At 42.4% G+C, this 16,520-nt stretch overlaps 1 long non-coding RNA gene across 1 annotated transcript; it reads right to left on the reverse strand.

The window, feature by feature from the left end:
* Positions 1 to 1,074: 1,074 nt before the first annotated feature.
* Positions 1,075 to 15,843, reverse strand: LOC134929310 (uncharacterized). Its single transcript, XR_010178460.1, has 3 exons — positions 15,648 to 15,843; positions 4,036 to 4,387; positions 1,075 to 1,529 (listed from the first exon to the last, which is right to left on the reverse strand). It is a non-coding gene; the product is annotated as an uncharacterized LOC134929310 (long non-coding RNA).
* Between the last annotated feature and the right edge of the window lie 677 nt (positions 15,844 to 16,520).

A 16,520-nucleotide genomic window follows, 5' to 3' on the forward strand; every position in this document is an offset into this window, starting at 1 on the left:
AAAGAGTATAATACATGTGGGCATTGCTCTGATGGCTCTCGCACAGGTGGGGACGCCCACCGCCATAAAAACCGAGTATACACAAGGTCTGTCAGCAATACATAAAGCTTTGCATGCAAATAAATGTGGAATTATTGTGCAATAAAGTGTGTCTATGCAAGGTGCTCCTGAATGTGTTAAATTACAATATAACACATAGCCTGTATGTCCAAGAAATAACAAGCGCATATAGGGGGGATTAATTTGGCTTAGGCCAATACAAGCAATACACCTATTATAATTATTCAAAAAACAACTAATTAAAATGAACTGATAAGAGAGTTATCATTTAGGTGTATAAACAGCAAATATAGCATAACTTCTAAATCTGCTAAAAGTCCCCATTCAAAAGAAAGTAACTCAGGATTTTAAATTGCGGTATTTAATGCGCATATACGATTATTATCCTAACCTGACTATTTACTTTCTGAAACTGGGAACTTCTGTAAGTCATTCAAGTCAATATTGACATAATTGTTGCAAGACATTCCCTTGGTGTTTACATGGGAGAATCAAATCTCCAACAGGAAGGCACACCATTAGATACATAGGGATATATTTACTAAGATTCGTAATGTTCAGAATTTGTTTGAAGTTGAAACACGACTGACATCGGTAGTGTGAATTTGCAACTTTTTGTTTTTTTACGACTCATTTACTAAGCGTTCGTAATTTGTGTTTTCGTATTTTGTGTTTGTATAGTGAGGTGTTAGGTAGTAATGTTTTTTTTTTTGTTTAATGTCTGCTGTATTTTTATTGTCTTTGTGGCCAAGATGTTAGTGTAGATGGCTAAGTATTGTATGTTTTTGTTTTTTTCATTTTCTAATTTTTCGGATTTTAAAATTTTATTTTCACATTTACTCATTAATGAAATAATGTAAAATATATGGTAATACATGTGTGTGTATTCAGCTGTTGGCCATGGAAAATTAGACTACTTGGCTATGTTTTTGTCTTTGGAAATGGAACCTCATTAGCCTGTTTTCAAAAAAATGAAGCAACCCATTGTTTCAACATTTATTGTTAGAAACTGTACCCATAATGGTAATCATATGTCCACATCACTAAATGTTGCTGCTTACAAAAGTACACACTGTAATTAAAGGTCATAAACACCACTGTATCATTTTTACAGTACGAAAGCAAGCCACCGCTTCCAGAACACAAGCAACACTGTCAAGAGCTGTGGATGCTGGCGATACAGGTAACGCAAAAATGACACCTGTTAATATGGCCACCACAAAAAAGCAAAAAAATCTAATGTTTGCATTAATCCATAGGAACTTCAACATCGCATCACAGTCCACAAAGACGTCCTGCACAGGGGTCTGGCAGCCACACGAGCAGGCCTAGCAAGAGACGTCATCCTGATGTCGCACCAACACCAGCATTAAGCACACCCCCACGTCGTATTTCAACTGTGTTGCCTCAGCCACCAGAACACATTTTGGAGAGTACTCAATCACCGTGACCACATTCCCCTCAGCTGTCTGGTGAGTAAACACAAAACACAAATTACACATCAGCCAAAAAATTTAATAATCCTAGTACTTATCCACAGCAGCAAGCACATGGCTTGCAAGTTGTTAAAATCCAAAAACCACTAAAAAAAATTAGCAAATTTAGAGTGTTCTCTTGCGCCTTACAGTAGTATTGTGTTGTCATTATTTATTTGAATAGTAAAATATTGAGCTTCAGGTAGATTCACACCCTTTCACAATGGTGATAGAATTCATATTGTCATTTTCTGTTTGAAATTTTAATGCAAGTACGATATGGCGGGTGACAAATCACTTTTTATCATGGTGTAAACTTTGTACCTCTGTGTGTTTGTTTCGTAAGTGTGGTATTTGTCAAACATGTGTCCACTTTTGTTTTGAAGTCATTTTTTTCAACATAAAAACCGACATAATTGGCCTTTTTGATTGTGTATACGAGTCTTGGTGAACATCCTAATTTGCTAAATAAAAATGTTTGACAAACAAGTCTAGAAAGTTAAACTAAATATCAAAACCAGCATAATTTTTAAATACACTCAAATGTTGTCCCCTTAAACCCCATACAGAACCAGACATCATGCCCCCGGAAGCCCAGCAGGAATCTGAACAGGAAACATACACCCTCCATCTGCAAGCAATAGATGTTAACCAACCAAGCACGCTTCAGGAAAGTACCCCGCCACCTCAAATGTCACCACATCCACAATTGAGCCAAACAACCCCCCCGCAACAACCTGAACCATCATTTTGGGTGACATGGAACCAACAGGCACAGAATATTGATTGCCTACGCACACACACCCAATACCTAGCCTGTCTGCCCCATCATCTCCCGAGACTGTGTAGAAACACAAGCAGGCTCAATGTCAAGCTATGCAGAGTCGCAAACAGTATGGAGCAGATGAGAGCAGATAACAGCCAACTTATTGTTACCTTTCAGCGCATAATGGATGAGCAACACCGCCATCAACAGGCCCTCATTCAGTTAATTCAAAGTAATCAAATTATATCAGAAACCATGTCTCGCATCATAGACAACAACACAACAGCCACAACACAACTTACGGCAACCCTGGCTAACCTCAGTCAAAATATTAATTTGTTGGCACAACACCAACAAGGTTCCACCTCAGGGACCAACACACCTACACAGACCCCAATTTCATCACCAGTTCGAAGATCAAACAGAACCCGCTCCACTGCCCAAACCAAACCCACGTCAGCCACCAAAGAACAGCCTAAGAAATAGGCCACCCTACAGCTGGAGACACATTGTTGACAAAACTAGGTCTACACAATGGCCCTCATTCCGAGTTGTTCGCTCGTTAGTGGTTTTCGCAACGGTGCGATTTGTCGCAAACTGCACATGCGCAATGTTCGCAGTGCGTCTGCGCCAAGTAAATTTGCCAAAAAGTTAGGTATTTTACTCACGGCTTAACAAAGAAATTTCTTCGTTCTGGTGATCGGAGTGTGATTGACAGGAAGTGGGTGTTTATGGGCAGAAACTGGCCGTTTTATGGGTGTGTGCAGAAAAACGCTGCCGTTTCTGGGAAAAACGCGGGAGTGGCTGGAGAAACAGGGGAGTGTCTGGGCGAACACTGGGTGTGTTTGTGACGTCAAACCAGGAACAAAACTGACTGAACTCATCGCAGTGGCAGAGTAAGTCCCGCGCTACTCAGAAACTGCAAAGAAATTTCTATTCGCAATTATGCGACTCTTTCGTTCGCAATTCTGCAAAGCTAAGATTCACTCCCAGTAGGCGGCGGCTTAGCGTGTGCAAAGCTGCTAAAAGCAGCTAGCGAGCAAACAACTCGGAATGAGAGCCAATAGCAGTTATTTGTAATGAAAACACATGTTGTACAGTAATAAATGTGAAAAGTGATTGATGTGCAATGTGTTATGTGCAAAAAACTTTCAGTGTAAGAGGAAAATTCTTAGAGTTAACACTCAGATGTGTTGGGAATATTCTAGCATCATTACTAACATGAACGTTTACCACATCACAGCCATAATTATGTGTAAACAATTTTGTAAGGTTGGTGTTAGTCAATGTATGTTTGGCTAATTGGCACACATTACTCAATGTCCATTATGTTGTGCTAATGAGGTAACATATTTCAAACACAGGTTTAGAAGAAAGTCGACACACAACAAACACAAACAATAGGCTAAACAATAATGGTTGTTAGTGCATACTAAATTATTATGTAGTATTGTGGCAAACATTACCTTTGAATGTGAAAAAGAAACTTTTAACATTATAAACACATAATTACTAAACAAAAATGCAAAAAAATAGCTAAGTAACTGATACCCAACAGTTAGACATAAACACATATCAAGCAAATAAACAACACTCAGCTGACTAGCTCAAGAGGGAGGAGCAAGAGCCACATTACTACAGAAAATACATTGGTGTGCCTTAATTGTTCATATACAAAGCACACAGGCAAATTTACTTACCACTAAAATGTGCCAAAATCAGGTCTTGCCTTACCTGTCTCCCTATATCTGTACTCAGTGTCGCCAGATGTTTCTAACTCCTCTGCTTGCTGACTGTTTTCTTCATCATCATCATCATCATCATCATCATCATGTGGCAGATGTTGCTGCAAACACATGTTATGAAGAAAACAGCAGCTTTTGTTGTATAGTCACTTTTAAGGGACTATACAACAAAAGCCCGGCAGACTTATCCAGACACCGAAACCTTGATTTCAGTACACCAAAACATCGTTCTATCACATTCCGCGTAGACTTATGTGCATTATTGTAATTGTGTTCAGCAGGGGAATCAGGGGCGGACAATGGAGTCAGAAGCCAAGAGTAGCAGCCATAACCCCCATCACCTGAAAAACAGAGATTAGCAGCATTGTAAAATATTGATGCACAAACACAGTGCTAACATAATGTGCAGGTTGAGGTAAGCACAAAATTAAACACAAATACTTAGATACCCAGCAGCCAGCCATCCGGCATTTCTCCAGCCTCAAATTTATCAAAGAGGGATGACTGACTGAGGATGAAGGAGTCATGGCCGCCACCAGGGTAACCCGCAACAACACTCATAATTTTGAGATTTGCATCACAAACCACCTGGACATTAGTTGATTGCCCAAAATGTCTATTTATATAAATATATTGCCTGCCCCTAGGTGGTCTCAGCTCAACGTGTGTGCAATCTATAGCTCCCAGCACATTTGGCATGCCAGCAAGCTCATAGAAAGCTACCTTGACTGCATGCCACTGAGACTCCTGGGTAGGGAAGCAGATAGAGGCATCTATGTGGGGTTCAAATTCATCCAAAACCTGAGTGTACAGTCAAAAATATAAGGTGAGTGTCTTAAGCACTTTGTTCAAATATACTATTATAAATTCACATTACACAATACAGAAATGGGGCATAGAGGAGTATGTATGGTTTGCCTCACATGATTTAAATATTTTGAAAAGGTGGGCTGTGAGATTCCTATTACATCGCCTGTCACAGCCTGAAAGCTGCCAGTAGCCATAAAGTGCAACACAGCCAGGAGTTTGTGCAGGCCTGAGACAGAGCGAGAGCGTGCTGTCTCAGGGTCTAGGTCCAGTTTGACTAGGTCATACAGACGGAAAATGTTGGTCCTATTTAGCCTGAACATCTGTATGACCTGGTCATCGGCCAATGCGTTTAAGTTCAAACACCCCCTAAAAAACCGAGGCCTGCGCAGCCTCCGCGGCACCTGTACATCCTGCTGACCATGTTCAGTTTCCTGGCCCTGGTTTCTTGTAGCCTCATGGAGCAGTCTCAGGAATCCTACAGCAAAACCAAATTCACTGCTACACACGGCAGCAGCCATTTCAGAGTGATTGATTTGGAAAATGTGCTGGCCCACCTTTTAAAGGGCCAAAAATGCAGGTGTGATTAATGATGAAGTCGGAACACATTTAAACACACTTCTCAAAAGCAGGTCTACTTTTTTCCCGTGTTTTACGAATTGTATTTTTTTACAACCGCAAAGGCTCTTTCACGGTAGAGATTTCAAATACGAATGCATAGTAAATGACTGAGTTCTATACCTAAACAGCCGCGTTTGACCGATGGTGTATTCATTCGTATTTTTACAACACAGCCGTAAAAAAATACGAATGCCCTCATCACTGCCGAGATTTGAGTTTAGTAAATTCCCGAGATGACACTTTGAACAAAAAATACCAAATCGGTCAAAATCGGGAGCTTAGTAAATATACCCCATAGTTCCACAAATAAGGTGCACAAGCATCTATGGTTACAATTGTATCAACAAGCAAAGGAATACTTTGTATGTGAGAACTCAGTTTTCAGTTTTCGGGCATAAAATTATATGGGCCAGAAATTATTATCAGGTCATATGAGCCAGAAATTATTATTAGGGGATGTTATAGATTAGTGGCATCCACAAGAAAGAACAGGACACCAAATATTTGTAAACACTTTATTCACCAATATACATACATTTTTCATCACGTTTTTCTTTTTATTTAATTTTTCTTTTACACTTCGCTTTACTTAGCCTATAATTAGGCTAAATAGTTATCAATAAACAAAGAAGCCCCACAGGTTATTAGAAAGGGGTGGTATGTCGATATCCCTTTTGTCTTTTAAAAATAAAGTAAATAAATTGTATTTTTTAAAATAATACAATTTAAAGGGATGGAGTGCACCCATCCAATCCGATTCTTTTTCTTCTTGTATACTTTAACTTATTACATTAATGTTGGATCCTCTTCAACACTCAGGATCCGACACTTCAGTTTTTAACAGCGGGCCTTTTTTCGCCCATTTTCCCCTGATTCCGACCACTCACTTCCGCCTTTCCCTATAGGCAAAATTAATGTTCGAAACTGACCTGTTTCCGCCCGTGCGTTTCAAATACATACAGGCGAGTGTCAAATTCGCTCATTCTTTCTAACAAGTCGGAATCTATTTTTTCGACAAGGCGGAACCCGGGACTTCAACTAATATTGAAGTGTCGGAAAATTCCAATTTTGGCAGAAAGTTCCTTTACAGACTTCTTAAAAGCTTGTCCTGTCTGGCAATAGCCAGTTCTGATGTAATATCTGTCAATGTGGACAGCCCCACTGGTGCCCCTGCTAATAGATTGTGATGCAGATTCATGACCTCCAACTGTACCTTTTTGCCAGGTACAGTACCTTTTTTTATGATCTGTACCGATTTTGGACTCTTAAAATGGCCACTGAAAGTATAGGAAGAGCCTTTACCTGTGACCATGCCCACTTTCCTGATTTATACACTGCTCACAAATCTGTGAACCCTCATAGACCTGCTAATGTAGCTTTTTTCCCCCGCCTTTTTCCCACAGCAAAATCACACACACACACACACACACACACACACACACACACACACACACACACACACGAATAAAACAAGTCTCAAACACTAGTTTACCCAGATAATTATCAGGAGATGGCACAGAGAATGGAGAACCAGCACACTCTGCCTTATTTGTTTAATTAAAAAAACCTTAGCAAGGCAGCATTATACCGGAACCTTGTAACAAAGATCCGGTTTTAATGTTAGATGCATGTCCACATTTATCCCTTATACTCCGAACCCTCCATTGATCGCCAACAACAACACTCTTTCTGGTCTTCCCTTACTCTTCCCTCTCTGTCTTCTGCCTCGTCCCAACTTCTACTAAACCCCATTACTGAGGAGGAGGTGCTCCGCGCAATTCACTGTTTGAAACCGAGCAAGACCCCTGGGCCTGACGGTCTGACCAACGAATACTATAAAATACTGGCCCCTCAATTGGTCAAACCCCTTTGCACGCTTTTCAATTTGCTGTTGACCGGGACCCCCCCTCCACTTTACTTCAATGCTGCGATTCTGATAATTCTCCATAAACCGGGGAGAAACCCCCTGATTCCCAGTTCATATAGACCTATATCCTTATTAAATACGGACTACAAGCTACCGTATATACTCGAGTATAAGTCGACCCGAATATAAGCCGAGGCACCTAATTTTCCCCAAAAAAACTGGGAAAACTTATTGACTCGAGTATAAGCCTAGGGTGGTAAATGCAGCTATAGCTGGACACGGCCCTCATACTGCCAGATATGCCCCCCAGTGCCAGATATACCCCCACAGTGCTAGAGATATGCCCCCATGGTGCCAGATATTTGCCCTCATAGTGCCAGATATGCTCCCACAGTGCCAGATATGCCCTCATAGTGCCAGATATGCCCCCACAGTGCTACATATGCCCCCAGTGCCAGATATGCCCTCATAGTGCCAGATATGCCCCCACAGTGCTAGATATGCCCCCATGGTGCCAGATATTTGCCCTCATAGTGCCAGATATGCCCCCACAGTGCTACATATGCCCCCAGTGCCAGATATGCCCTCATAGTGCCAGATATGCCCCCACAGTGCTAGATATGCCCCCATGGTGCCAGATATTTGCCCTCATAGTGCCAGATATGCCTCCACAGTGCATCATATGCCCCCACAGTGCCAGATACCATATGCCCTCACAGTGCCAGATATGCCCAGCCCCCAACTACCCCCCCCCCCACGACACACCCGCGCTCCCCCCGACACACCCGCGCTCCCCACCCCGCAGCCTGTCTCTACTAACCTGCAATGACGGGGCACGAGTGCAGGCAGCAGCAGGCGGTGCGGGCAGCGGTGGCCGGCCTTGGGACAGAGCGCAGCGGCTGAGGAGGCGGGCGGCGCGGCAGTACTTCGGTGAGCATGGAGAGGGAGAGGGATGGCTGCAGCAGCGTCACTGGTCGATGCACCAATTACAGTGCGCTGCTGCGGCTCCCGAGTCCCCCTCTCTCCTCCTCCTCCTTCTCTCACGGCTGCTTCCTGTGCTCTGCTCCTGCACAGGGCTCCGGGCGCATCACTCGAGTATAAGCCGAGGGGTGCTTTTTCAGCACAAAAAATGTGCTGAAAAACTCGGCTTATACTCGAGTATATACGGTATATACCAAAATCTTGGCAGACCGGGTAAAGCTTCTCTTGCCCTCTCTGATCCAGGAGGACCAGACGGGGTTTATTTGGGGTCGTCATTCTACGGTGAATGTGCGTAAGATATTGGCTGTCATGCAGTTGCTGGAAACTTCGGGAAGCCAGGAGCCCTATGCCCTTCTATCCCTTGATGCTGAGAAGGCTTTTGACCTGGTCACATGGGATCACCTTTTTGACACCATGCACAGGTTTGGGTTCCCGGATGCTTTCACCCATGCAGTACGCCTTCTATATCATGACTCTTCCTCCCAAATTCTCTCTAACAATTATCTTTCTTCTCCCATTCCTCTTCATAGAGGGACCAGGCAAGGCTGCCCCTTTTCACCCCTTTTATTCGCTATAGCTATAGAGCCCCTGGCCACTGCACTGCGCATGTCTTTAGAATACACTGGTATCGTCGTTGGATCGACTTAAGTGAAACTCAGTCTATTTGCCGATGACATGCTTTTATTTATCTCTAATCCCCAATCTTCCATCCCTGCTATAAAACATATTATAGACCATTTTAGTTCTTTCTCGGGATTTCGGGTGAATTATGACAAATCGCTCCTCCTCCCTTTGGGATCTGACCACTCCTCAAACCTTCTGTCTCCCACACTGACACAATTTACAATTTGCCGCTCCCCACTTAAATACTTAGGCATTATGATTCCCCCTAATCTAGACGCCCTTTACTCTGCTAACTTCCACCAGATTTACTCCTCGGCGGAGAAAATATTGAACGGTTGGATAGACTTACCTCTATCATTATCTGGTAGGGTGGTGGTTGTTAAGAGCTTTGTTTTTCCCAAATTATCCTATGTCCTCCAAATGCTTCCCCTGAAACTTTCTAAGTCAGATATCCAACGATTTGATTCCCTGTTTACAAGATTTATTTGGGCGAAAAAGAAATCTAGGGTATCTCGCAATATTTTGTGACTACCGAAGACGGAATGTGGGTTTGGGATGCCGGACATTTCTGCTTTTTCGAATGCAGCTATGTTTCGGTACATGGTAGATTGGTTTTCTGGTGGCTCTGTATATACTCTCCCTAACATAGAGGAACACCTTTTTCATCCTTTTTCTCCAGCTGCTCTCCTTCATACACCTACCTCACTGATTCCTTCCCACTTAAAATCCAATATACTCTTTCGTGACACTTATAAAGCCTGGAAATCTATCAATAAACGATTACACAGGAATTTCTCTAACTCCCCTTACACCACCTTTTGGGGCAATCCGCAATTTCCTCCTGGTTTGGACGGCTGGGCTTACCTGACGTGTATGGAGAGAAAGGCATTTCGTCCATTAGAGATATCTTTGACCCTGGGGGTGTGATATACTCTTTCTCTGCATTGTCGGATAGGTATGGTCTACCCAACTCCCAATTTTTTTATGTACCTGCAATCCCGCCATTTTGCACAGTCACTACCACCTGGGATGACCCTTGATACAACCATTGACCCTCTTACCCCTCTCTTGCGTTCCAATCTAATTATAGGTTATAGGCTGCGTAATTTATATTCTATTCTTAAAGACTCAGGGAAAACACCTTTGCAACATGCTCTCCACTCGCGCTGGCTGCGGGACATACCTGATTTCCCGGTTATATCGGAACTTATGTCTACACTGCCCCCCACATTTAAACATTTAAAATCTGCAGCCTTGCAGGAAACGCACCTCAAATTCTTAAATAGAGCCTACATCTCCCCAAAACAGCATTCCTATTTCACCCTGGCCTCTACGGGTCGATGTTTTAAATGTGGGATGGCTGAGGCCTCCTACTATCATAACTTCTGGGGTTGCAGGAAAATAAGAACTTTCTGGGACAAACTGATAAACCATGTTAATGATATCTTTTCAATTCGCATTAACAAGCTCCCTACCGCATGTCTATTTTACTGCTTTTCAGATTGGGACCTGGGATTGCATAAACAGAGGATTATACCTGCTCTGACAGTTATCCTTACTATTGCCAAAAAGTTAATCCTTACCCATTGGTTACATAGACATTCTCCATCTATTGCAGAATTGAGAACATCTTTGCTAAACAACATATTTTACGAGCGGCAGGCTCTAGTGCCTGACATAGAGTCGGGGGCCCCTAGATTCTATAGGAAATGGGAAACTGTTATACGAAGCTTTGATGACGCCATTCAGCTCAGCATCCAAAAAATCTTCGAACCCACTACTTGGTATATGTTTAGACAGATTGATTGATGCTATTAAATTTGCTATGCTGGAAGTATGTTAGCCCTGTAGGTGCTGCCTACTTGACGCCGTAGACAGTACATACATGCAATCTGCCAGCCTTATAGAATAATTTCTCCTATAGAGAATGATGATGTTTGTTGTCCTGGTTATGTCTTGTTCACCCCCCCCTCTTCCCTTTCCCCTCTCTCCCCCTTTCTTTCTTCCTCCCCCCATTTCTCTCTCCTCTACGATTTATAATATTTCTAATTTTTACCTAACCATTCTTCTTTATAAACTAGAAAATTGTTTGAAGAAGGGTCTTTATTTCTACATCTTTTGTTTCTTTCTCCTTGTCTGTTGGTGGGCTCTCAGATATTATGTGGCTATGTGGTCGGATATAGAGGTTTATAACAAATCTTTACTATTATTAGGTTCTTTCGTGTTCCTTTAATACCAGATCTCGCATACCACTATGCTGAATGCTATTCCTGGTTGGTGGAGGTGAAATATCACCTATGGTTATCATTTGTTACCTTATTCTACATGTATTATATGTAACTTTGCATGCTTTCCTCCACATGCCAGGCTATTATTGTATGACCCCGAACTAACCTCATGTTTATATTTTTTCTGTACTTTTCCACTCTGAACCCAGACAATGATTTATGTACACCTATCTTTACCTTTCTTCAATAAAAATTGTTTTGAGAAAAAAAAAAGAAAGCTGATATGTATATATAAAGTCCATTTCACTTGAGCTGTTTTACAATACATATGTGCAGTGATGTGCTACTAGCTCTTTGCCCTGGAGGGACATCACAGTTCAATAAGGACCAATCCCCACCACCACCCAGTGTAGGATTATCCGCGTACTTGGGCTCACAGCACAGTCTCCACTATTTTTCTTAAATTATATATGTTTTTCTTCATCACAGCTGGATATACATAAATGTATTCTACTGTAGCTCAGGAAGAAGCAGCAATGGTAGCAATCATGTATATTGTTATGCATCTGAAATGGGAGTTAAATAGTTGCCTTTGATGGCTTGTTTGCAAAGGAGCTGAAATTGGTGTTATATTTCTTTTATCCTGATTCAGTCTCCCAATGAGAAGCTGCATACATTGTCTGCTTATTGAATGGAAACAATGATACATTCTCCATGTCTACATTTTATAAAGCTGTATGAAATGCCAGAAAATAGAGATTTACTACAGTTTCTAAAAATGAAAAGTGGTGCTTTTGACCATAGCAACCAATCAAATTCTACTTATCATTTCATAGGAAGAATCTGATTGGTTGCTATGGGCAACGTGTCCACTTGTCTTCTTTTAGAACCTTTAGTGAATCTACCCTATAGGTGCAGCTGTATTAAGCCTTGGAGAGAGATAAAGTAAAGAGAGATAAAGGGGCTATTCAGGTTGGATCGCAAATCGCGATCCAATCGGAATTATTGCGTTCGTTCCATGGGTGCATGCGCAGCACCCATCCTGTGCATGCGCCCGCACTTTCTGCAGGCGCCCCGCAGAAAATGTGAACACCTTTGCCTGTCAATCAGGCAGAGGTGTTCGTGGGGTGTGGGGACGGCAACGCTCCGTTTCCTAGGTGGAGATGGATCATTGCAGGGGCATGGATTGGGAACGGGTGCGTGCCAGCGTGACAGGGGCTTGATTGCGGTGGCTGCGTGATGTCACACGCAGCTGCCGTGATCGGAAAGATGGCAGCGAATCTCCTGTGGGCGCAGCTAAGCTTAACTGTGCCAGCAGGAGGCAACCTTAATGTCTGCTAACAATCAGAAATTGCGATGCGATCGCAAATTTCTGCTTGTTGAAGAGGGAAAAGTGGAGGTCAGCATGCTAACAAAAGGATTGCAAATTCTGTAAATTACTGTAGCAGAATTTGCAATCCTTACTGAATTAGGCCCAAAGTACCAACCACTCAGCACCTGTCATTTTTTAACCAAAACCCGTAACATTGCAATAAGGATCTGATTATCTGGTAGGTATCTGTCTCCACTTTATCATTCTCCAAGGTTTAGTAAATCTCACCCATAGTCTGATAACAGGGCTCAAAAACAAGTTCCCAGACTTCAGCCTCGAAATAACTTTACAATAATTGCTTTTCTATCTTTATTTAACAAAAATGGAACAATGAATCATTTTTTTCTTTTTTGACATTACCTTACTCTTTTGTTGGCATACTTTGTTTGTTCTATTTTATACTGATAAGATAAGTCAGGATTTCTAGCAAATTTCAAGTTACTGTAATTGTTCACGTTTAATGGTTGGCAAATCATTTTGTGAAAAAGCAGTTACTGAAAATACTTTTGTGATGAATCACAAACTGTCTTTTAAAATGTCTATTTAAACAAGATTGTCTTTTAAAATGCCATTTTTGAACATCAAGTGATATAAACAAACGTGCATGATACAATACTTCTTATAAAAATCTTATCTTTTATTTATATATTTTAATATTTGTACCAGTAAAAAAAAAAGATATTAATCTGTTTGCTAAAAATTTGTCCTGACAATGAAAATCACACAATACTCTAAAGGAGCGTGTACAATGTCTTGCTGGCTCAGAACACAAGATATTGGAAACTGCGCCACAATAGCAAAAAAGTATTATATACAGTATGTAAACGCAGAAATAAAAAAAGTACTAAACTAAGCAATAAAAACTGTTTTAAAAATAATAATAAAAATCTCCACTGCTTGTTCATATAGTAGACAGACCATAAAATATTTAGTTTGTATCCTGAGTTATCACACGCAAATCATTGATAACTACTGTTTTCAGTAGAGCGTATAACACACAAAGTGGTCAATTTATCATTGGTGGTAGTCAGGCCCAGATTGCAGTTTGCATTGAGAAGAATGGTAGCTGCAGTCTGTACTGTTAAGGGGGGTACACACAGGAAGATATGTGCTGAGCGATCTAGCACAGACCGCTCAGCACACATCTCTCCCCCGCTCAGCACACAGCGCGATGTGTGCTGAGCGAGCCGTTGGGGAGAGGGTGGGGGGGATGGGGACGCTCACTTCACACAACGGTGAAGTGAGCAATGTACTAGATTGTGCCTGCATGCAGGCCAATCTAGTACCGGTGATAGCGACGCGTGGGGCTGCGCATCGCTATTGCTGTGGGGCATACACACAGAGAGATCTGTGCTTAATTTCTAAGCAATCTAGACAGATTGCTTAGAAATTAAACCTGGATCTCTCCGTGTGTACTTTAACTAATGTAAGAGATAACGAGATTTCAGAGAAAAAGTCAAAGCCTAAATAAAATACTGATTTGCAAGTCTGACCAGTGTCCTAAAGGGACAATAATTTAAAAGATTGCCTCTTTAAAACATTGTGCAGACTTGTTGCATATAGTGATGCAGAACTGCTTACATAGGAAGATATATTCAAACAGATAACACCGGTCAAAAAAAAAAAAAAAGTGGACTCTTTGTTTTAATTACTATTTTCTGAATCTTTTTATAAAAAAATAACCAAAACCTTTGTTTTGTTTTTTTTAAACTTTGCTTTTGTCCCTTTTACAATGAACAATAAATATTAAAGTTTTTGAATGACCATATAAGGAGAAGTGTGTTTTATAAGTAAGAGAGGGGACGAGCAGGGGGAAAGCAAGTGGTAACTATTCAGATGCTGTAGCTAAACCATGTCCATTTCTCAATGCCAGACGATGAGATTTCTGGAACTGTAAACCTTTTATTAATACAGACTGGAATGATTGTCCATATAATATAGCTGTAGTTCTACAGAATAGATCAATAAGAATAAACAGTGCACAAAATAAGATATAAGTCTCTGGGGTAGAGGAGACTTAACATAGCCTGTCAGCACCAGTTTCGGGTAAAACTATTTTTTCTTTAATTAGTAATGTGGCAGGGCCGAAACTAGGATTTGTGTCACCCGGGGCAAGACAGTTATCCGCGCCCCCCACCCGCACCACAATCACGTGTAACTTTGTGCGAAGACTGACAATGCCGCCAGCCAGTACCAGCTAACGGGCTATTTCCACTCATGGGTGTCCACGACACCTACAGAGCGGGAATAGAACCTGTGGCGAGCGCAGCGAGCCACCGGGCCGGCAAGGGTTTTTTTTTTGCACTTACCCCCTGCCGGCATTCTGGCGGCCAGGATCCCGGCGTCGGTATGCTTACCGTGTACCCGCCATGTAACCCCAACCCGTATATATATATATATATATATATATAAACTCCATAAGAGCAAAGGGCTGGTAACTGCTATAAAGCTTCTTTTCTAGACATTTAGCTGGACTGATAGGCCCTACACATTATGCGATTCGCCGCCGAGCTGCCTGATGGCAGATGCGGTCGACGGGTGACCCGGCGGCGGGGGGGACAGTGACAGGGGCTCCATAGCAGTGCATGGCTCCATAGCAGTGCATGCAAATATGGACAAGATCGTCCATATTGGCCTGCATGCACAAGCAACGGGGCACCAGCGATGAACGAGAGCGGGTCGCGCATCTTTCATCGTTGGTGCCTCCAAACTGAAAGATATGAACAAGATCGTTCATAGCTTTCAGTAATATCACCCAATGTGTAGGGTCTATGTGTTAGACATTTGGGCTACAGATGAAGTAAAAAAGGAAATAATACCCCATATATTGATACATATGTAAAACCACACACTATATACTATATACTGTCACACATCTAAACACATACACGCACGCATACATTCACTCACAAACATACAGTCACACACCTGTATACATACATAGTTACACATACATACATACATACATACATACATACAGTGACACACAAGCACGCATACAGATATGTAGTGACACACCTATTCACATACAGTCACACACATGCACACATTCATTTACACATATATAGTAGTCACACACACATACAGTGTAACACACTCACTATTTAGGCTTTGCTGTGTGCTGCTGCTCTTCTCCCCTCATCTCTTTGATGGTGCTGCTGGCTGGCCTGGCACTGAGTACAGTGCCGTGTAGCTCCGCCTCCGGACCTCCAACTGTCATTCATGTACAAGCTCAGCAGTGCAATAGTGCACTGCTGCGGTGATCTAAGGCAGCAGGGGGTGGCTGGGACAACTTGTTCCCTGTGCCCCCTCTTAGGGCAGAACAGGCAGCACCCACGAATACACATTGATGAAACTGAAAGTAAACTACAGCTCCCGCAGCAAGGGCTTCTGGGAGCTGTAATTTATTTTCAGTTTCATCACAGTAGCAGGAGCCGGGCGGCAGCTAATAGAGTCTGGACTGCCTTCTGCTTCTCCGATGGCTCTAAGGGACCTGTGCGCATCGGGACTCAGAGGGGGTGTTAGGGGGATTAAACTGACCGTTGCGGCGCCCCCTCCAATCCGGCACCCAGGTCACATGCCCCCCTAGCCCCCCCTTAGTTACGGCCATGAATGTGGAAGAAATAAAAATCAGATATGCAGAACTCAGACTCAAAATTTGTGTTGACCGGTGTAAACTGCACCTGCCATCAGCCCTGTAACAGAGCGCCACTGTGCCCTGTGTTGCACCTGCCCCTATGTGTGTAAAGCGTCATAGCTAAGCACCCCACAAGGTGGGAGGGCGGATCGTTCTTCTCTGTACCACTAGCCTGCTGTTTGGAGAGTCCTAGAAACGATCCGAATGGCAGAACAGATCCCGCAGCAGCACAAGGTTGTTGTAGAGGGTAAGTATGGCTGGTACCATCACACATGATATTCTGTCATGCAAGTTTTGGTGGTTCATCTAATGGTGCATGTTAAGATGGTATTACCAC

The sequence above is a fragment of the Pseudophryne corroboree genome, chromosome 5 (genome assembly GCF_028390025.1).
Source record: "Pseudophryne corroboree isolate aPseCor3 chromosome 5, aPseCor3.hap2, whole genome shotgun sequence".
NCBI classification, from domain to species: domain Eukaryota; kingdom Metazoa; phylum Chordata; class Amphibia; order Anura; family Myobatrachidae; genus Pseudophryne; species Pseudophryne corroboree.